The 6,094-nt window shown below is 39.7% G+C and overlaps 1 protein-coding gene across 7 annotated transcripts in view; it reads right to left on the reverse strand.

Moving 5' to 3' along the window:
* The window catches only part of LOC111933216 (uncharacterized), a 211,215-nt gene that overhangs the window by 170,180 nt on the left and 34,941 nt on the right, over positions 1-6,094 (reverse strand). The gene's annotated exons all lie outside the window — the stretch shown is intronic.

The following is a 6,094-nucleotide window of genomic DNA, read 5'->3' on the forward strand; positions in this document are numbered from 1 at the left end:
CCACAGCCCATTCACCCAGGAGCTGCGCCAGCTCCACGTGGAGGGACTTCAAAGGCACACTCCATGTGTGAAACTGTCAGTCTCTGGGGGATTTTATGCTATGAAATTTGGATCAAAACCAAAGTTCTTGTTCCAATGCAAACACTCCAAATTGATGGAAACTGATCTAGATTCACAGGTTTGGAAAAAGCTGTAAACACCAGTCTTACATACTGGGAATTAGCCTTTTATATTTCAGATGGTGACTGAGCATGGATCCTTGTTAAGCTGCCCATCGAGTTAGGAAAGTAGAAAAACACCTTCAAAAACAGTGTTATAGATCCAAGGTGATTATCAGAAGTTTACATTTTTGTGTTAGTAATCTTCTATTTAAACAAATATTCCACACACATGCAAACACTGAAAGAGAAATTCTCATTAATTTTGTTCATACAATGATAGGATCATTCTGATCAGGTAAGTTGCTTCAATCATGCAATGATGCCTTTATAACATATTCCTTAGATTTTATGGTGTCCTAATAATATAGCTTGCATAAACACATAATCATATATTATTACATTTACCACAACATATATAAGATTTAAACTATCAACTTTCAAATCAACCCAGTCATTCTAGGCCTGTCTTTTCCATACTTTTCCCTTTCACAAGAGAGGCCAACTATTTGCTCCAGTTCATGAAAAACACCTATGTTACATATGTTGAAATGTGAGGAATTCCTGAAAAACAGTAGCTCCCATCTTCTAGCTATTTATACGTGTTTGCATTAGGTATTAATGGCCTCCAATGTTTCCTCTGCCAGGATATTGTACTTTCTCTGCCTAGAGGTATGAGTAGTGACATAAGACAATGAAGAGTCAAGCTCTTTGGTTCTACAGCTCACACACACCTTTTCAGCAGCACACCGGGCACTTTGATTAGCTTCTGATTGAAGTGACAGATTTTCAAGGTAGAGTTATGTCTCCAAGAGACCAGATACAACTCCTTATTGGAAACTTGCACCTGTTTTTAACATTATCAGCCTGGTGAGTATTGGAATTTAGCTGCTTTTTATCTTACTTGCTTGCTCTATTTATAATAATTTGATTAGAAAGTGCTGATTCTCAGTGTTTTGCAGAGAGCACTGCTCTGGGGCTGAGAGAGTAAAAAGACTGAATTTTAAGTCTGCCATGAGCATTCTGAGGATCACCATCAAGTTACTGCGTGATTAAACAGCCTAATTCTCCTGTAAGGTGATGAAAATACTTCTGCACTGTCTGTTCATCCCACAGGAATTGGACATGGCTAAGTTGATGAGCAATATGTGCCTGGAACCACTGGGTGTTCAGCCATAGCTCCAATAATTATCATCCCCACTCTGAACCTCTCTGATGAGAAGGGGTATAAATTATGGCTTTGTGCAGAGAACCAAAAGATGCTTCTCAGTGCTCTGTGTTAAAAACACCATCTTTTACTCTCTTGTTGGTTACATTTCTTTTTCAGAAACAGCAAAACTCTCTGCTAACTGGAAAATAGTGTTATCTCCAAACAATCTGTAGAGAGAGAAAAACCCATTTACTTCTGCTTCTGTTTAGCTCAAAGAACACAGTAAATAGTGTCAGGAGGGTCTTCTAGCTGTAATTCTTGGTAAATTTACAGAATTCCAGAACTAAAAACACTATCTCTAAATCTCTTTCCATGGTTAGGCTGGAGAAGAGAGTTTTTCACATAGTAATTATCACTGATAGCGCTATACACTCTCCATCAAATTTTAATCACAATGATTAGAGTCAACAAGAAATAGAGGCCAGCTCAAACACCAATTTCTGTTTCTCTTCTTGTTCCAAAGTATATAAATGTGGGTTTATGAATACATACTGTATTTAAATTTATCACAGTGGGAAATCTTGCTTATTGTTTTGAGAAAAGACGTTTCAAAAACTACTAATTACACATTAGTCCACACCCATTACCAGAAACTGATAATTTTATCATCAGTAGAAAATTAAATGGGATAGTTCTTCTGACCTACAAGACCCTTACATCATTAACATGACAAGAGGAAGTGTCTAAACTATCCTTTTCTGCTGCAGAAAAAAAGAACCACATAGAAAACAGTCACAAATTTCATAACTTAGATTTCTTTTATTCAGTGTTTAAAATACTACTTTCAAATTTTAACTCCCTTCTCCCCTGAACATATTTTTTACATAAAGGTTGCTTCAACTGAGCTGGATTTACTCAAAGGAAGAGTAAATGAAGAAAATGATGCCACACACTTCTCATTCAGTTCAGCTTCTTACGCAGTATAAGCCAAACAAAAAAATCTACTATTTATCTATCAAAATCAAACCAGTTAAACTTTAAAGTATTATGGAAATGCTGAGATTTTAAACATTGAGTTCCTTAGAATCTTCATATTTTCCAGCCTCCCCTTTTGCTGTATGCTATGATGATTATGAGGGATACAATTAAAGCATGCCAGATAAAGAAGACTAGAAGTTAAAGCATATAGCTTCCTGGAAAGAGATTAAATATCCTAATTGTTCACAGGGCTCATCAGAAAAAAATAATAATGTAAATTTCCATCACTCTGGAGAGGCAGACCTTGTGGATATCAGCATCACCACTGCTCAAAAGTCTGCAAATGACCTCTCTCACTTGCCTCAAACAACATTTCACCCTCTCCTGCTCTCTTCTCCTCTCACACACACAAACACAGATTACTCTGCTGGACCAAGCAGAATGTTCTGGTCTGTGAGACCAGAGTGGATGACAACCTTAATATACATTCCTATTCCTACAGCAGAAGCTAACATTTTTCCTGCAGCTGGAAAGGTTTGGGTTCTAGAGAGAGACAGTGAGAATTACAATGTATCTTTTTTCCAAAATTTCATTTCTTTAATATTTCCTAGTAACTTTCATTTTTAGTAGACCTGATAGAAGGGAACACACTCTGAAAACAAAGTTCATCATAGACAAAAGTAGAAAAAAACTTCTAAATAACAGATGCATTGGCCTGGAATCAATTCTAGGTCCTTTTTCTAAGAAAATGTTTAGGGATATATAAACAGGATAGAACTGAAGTACTCCTTATGGCAGCAGGAGAGTATTTTGACAAGAAGTGTTCTTAAAAAATAACTTTCGTAAGTTGTCTTATCTTCAGGAAAATCATCAGCTTTACTCACATCAGATTGCTACCAGGACATATCCAGGTTTCCAGTAATTCTACATCTGAATTGCTCATTTTCTTCTAAGCAAATGTACCTATATATTCTACATGCAACAGTCCAGTCTGCTTCCTGAAAGAATCAGCAGTGGGAAAATTGAAACAAAATTGAAAACAAAAGAATACAATGAAGAGAACCAGATTCTCAGCCTGTGAGGCTTTCCTCAAGCCTGGCTCTTGACATGCAGAAGTATGGGCATCTATGTAAGAAGAATCAGCTTTCAACGAAGACAATAACTTCGTACTTCTTGTTTCAGCAAAAAAGAAATAAAAGACCTTAAAAACGTAAAAAACTACACCCAAAATGTTCAGATGTGAATCATTCCAAACATATTACTAAAAAATAAAGGGTTTTAAAGGCAATGTAATTTTGAGTTCACAATAAAGAATTTGTTTTAAACTATTTATTCTCACTAGACCACTAGTGATTTTAATAAATATTGCCATTAGAAGAGCTATTTATTTGATTTCATAGCAATCAAATTGCCCAGTCTAGTCACCTTCTTAATGACAGCTCTTTGCTCTAACACAAGCAATAGAATGAAACCTGCTCCCTGAAACCCTTTCCACATTACAGACACCTTGATCAATTCTGGTGGGAAGAAGCCTCTTTATTTACAGCAGCTCAATGAAAACAGAATTCTAGTCATCAAGTCTATTATTCACTGGATGTTCCTTTAAATCACATTTCTATAGTGAGTGCATGTTGCAGTGCTCATCATATTACAATTCTGTTATTGGGATTCCAGACACAAAACTGCTGGAAGTGAAGAGATTTTCCCAAAATTACATTAAATTACATCTCTCTCTTACATACCCCAGAGATGGACTGAACTCAGCAGAGAGATGCAGACTCAAATTCAATTTTACATGCATCTTTTAAGAAAAAATCCAATTGAAAAAGAAGTTGTTGCGGGTTTTTTTCATTTTGTTCTGTTTTAAAATACAGCTATCATCTACTTTCTTCATCCTTTCCTGAAGAGAAGAGATGATGGAATGCAATAAAAGGAACAGCTGATCCTAGGCAGTGATTCACACATACAAAGACATTATAAGCAGCCAGTGTTTGATATTGGCATTGGGATTTGGTTTCAGCTCCTTCAGCTCTGTGAGAACTGAAAGCCCTGCAAATGCCTCCTCATGGTGATCTCCTGCACAGCAGCTCCACCCAGCAAGTTGTACCACAGAACACACTCAGGTAAAAGCAGCCAATAGCTGCCAAATAAATTGCTATTCAGCAGAGTTTGGGAATCAGTCATATGTGTACAAAGAATGTTTTGGATAAGAAAAATATGTCCCATATGCTGAGAGCTCCATGTAATGAAACCAACAACATAAATGAAGTTAACACAGCCCACTGCTGTAGACAGCTTCAGGTGTTGTACAGGGCTGAACAGTACTTATAGCAAGTGGTTTCTAGTCCCTGCCATGATAAATCTGTGAACATGCACATGATTAGAAGATCTCTCAGCACAATCTCTTTAGAGAGGAAGCCAATTACAAACTCCCCAAGTGTCAGGAAGGCAGTGTACTGCCAATATAGTTTGCTTCAGTCTTGGCTGCTGATCTGATGAAAATGCAGATGATTTTTCTTGTCACAACATAAATAAGATCAGGGCAAAACATTATGTCACAGGTGAATTAGTGCTTCCATGTAACACACTCATGGCCCATCAGACACGGCCTGGAACAATTGAATTTATGTAATGTGCTGCAGCTCTCCATTTCTAAGTGAACCTCTGATTTAGCTAACAGATTTTCAGAAACAAATTATAGCCAGACAAGACCTTACTGATTGTACATGTGCAGATACTGAAAAACTAGTTGTTATCACTGTAGAATCCAAATGTTTCCTCTTGACTTGCCTCTCCTACCACTGTGACTAAATAGACTGTAATTATTCTTAGCCACAATAAAGTTACACTGCCAACCACTGAACGATAGTGCCATCATGTCTTTCTAGAGAGGGCCTTCAAAAACACACTAGGTGTATAAAAATATTAAGAAGCAATCTACAGCTGTTCAGCTCCCAGTGGAATCTTTAGCTCTGTCCATAACTATGGTGGCATGGCCCTAAAATGGAACATAACTTCTGAAATCCTGTTCTTGATGAGCATGACAGTGTCACAAATTCTGCCTGAAAAGTTGTTCCCTGTCCTGTTTAGTAGAACGAGAGGGACACAAATAAGCAAAATCGCTCATATACAAAATCCTTTCTTTAAATGACAATTATCGGTGACATGGAAAGTCCACCTATAGAGTATGTATTCCAGGGGGGTTTCCTCTGTTTCTGCTCCCCTCCACTCCCAGAGAATAAAGTTTTCCAGATTTATTATGGCAATTATACATTTAACTTCATTAGTGACCATCAGAACATTTCAGTTTTGTTCACTGGCAGCACGGCGGAGTCTTAGAGAAACTGGGAATGTTTGTACATCACTCGCGACCCCTCCCCCTGAAAGTTGGAGGCAAAGGCAAGGAAGGGGCCCTTCATGCGCATCCCTCGCCCCATGCCCGCAGCCTGCGCCGCGCTGGCGGCCGCACTTCCCGCAGCGATCCCGCCTGCCCAGTGCTGGCTCTGCCCTCCTGCCCAGTGCTGATTCTGCCCTCCTGCCCAGTGCTGGCTCTGCCCTCCTGCCCAGTGCTGGCTCTGCCCGCCTGCCCAGTGCTGGCTCTGCCCTCCTGCCCGGTGCTGATTCTGCCCTCCTGCCCAGTGCTGGCTCTGCCCTCCTGCCCAGTGCGGGCTCTGCCGTCCTGCCCAGTGCTGGCTCTGCCCTCCTGCCCAGTGCTGGCTCTGCCCTCCTGCCCAGTGCTGGCTCTGCCCTCCTGCCCGGTGCGGGCTCTGCCCTCCTGCCCGGTGCTGGCTCTGCCCTCCTGCCCGGT

Source organism: Cyanistes caeruleus, chromosome 10 (genome assembly GCF_971803275.1).
Source record: "Cyanistes caeruleus chromosome 10, bCyaCae1.hap1.1, whole genome shotgun sequence".
Classification (NCBI taxonomy): Eukaryota; Metazoa; Chordata; class Aves; order Passeriformes; family Paridae; genus Cyanistes; species Cyanistes caeruleus.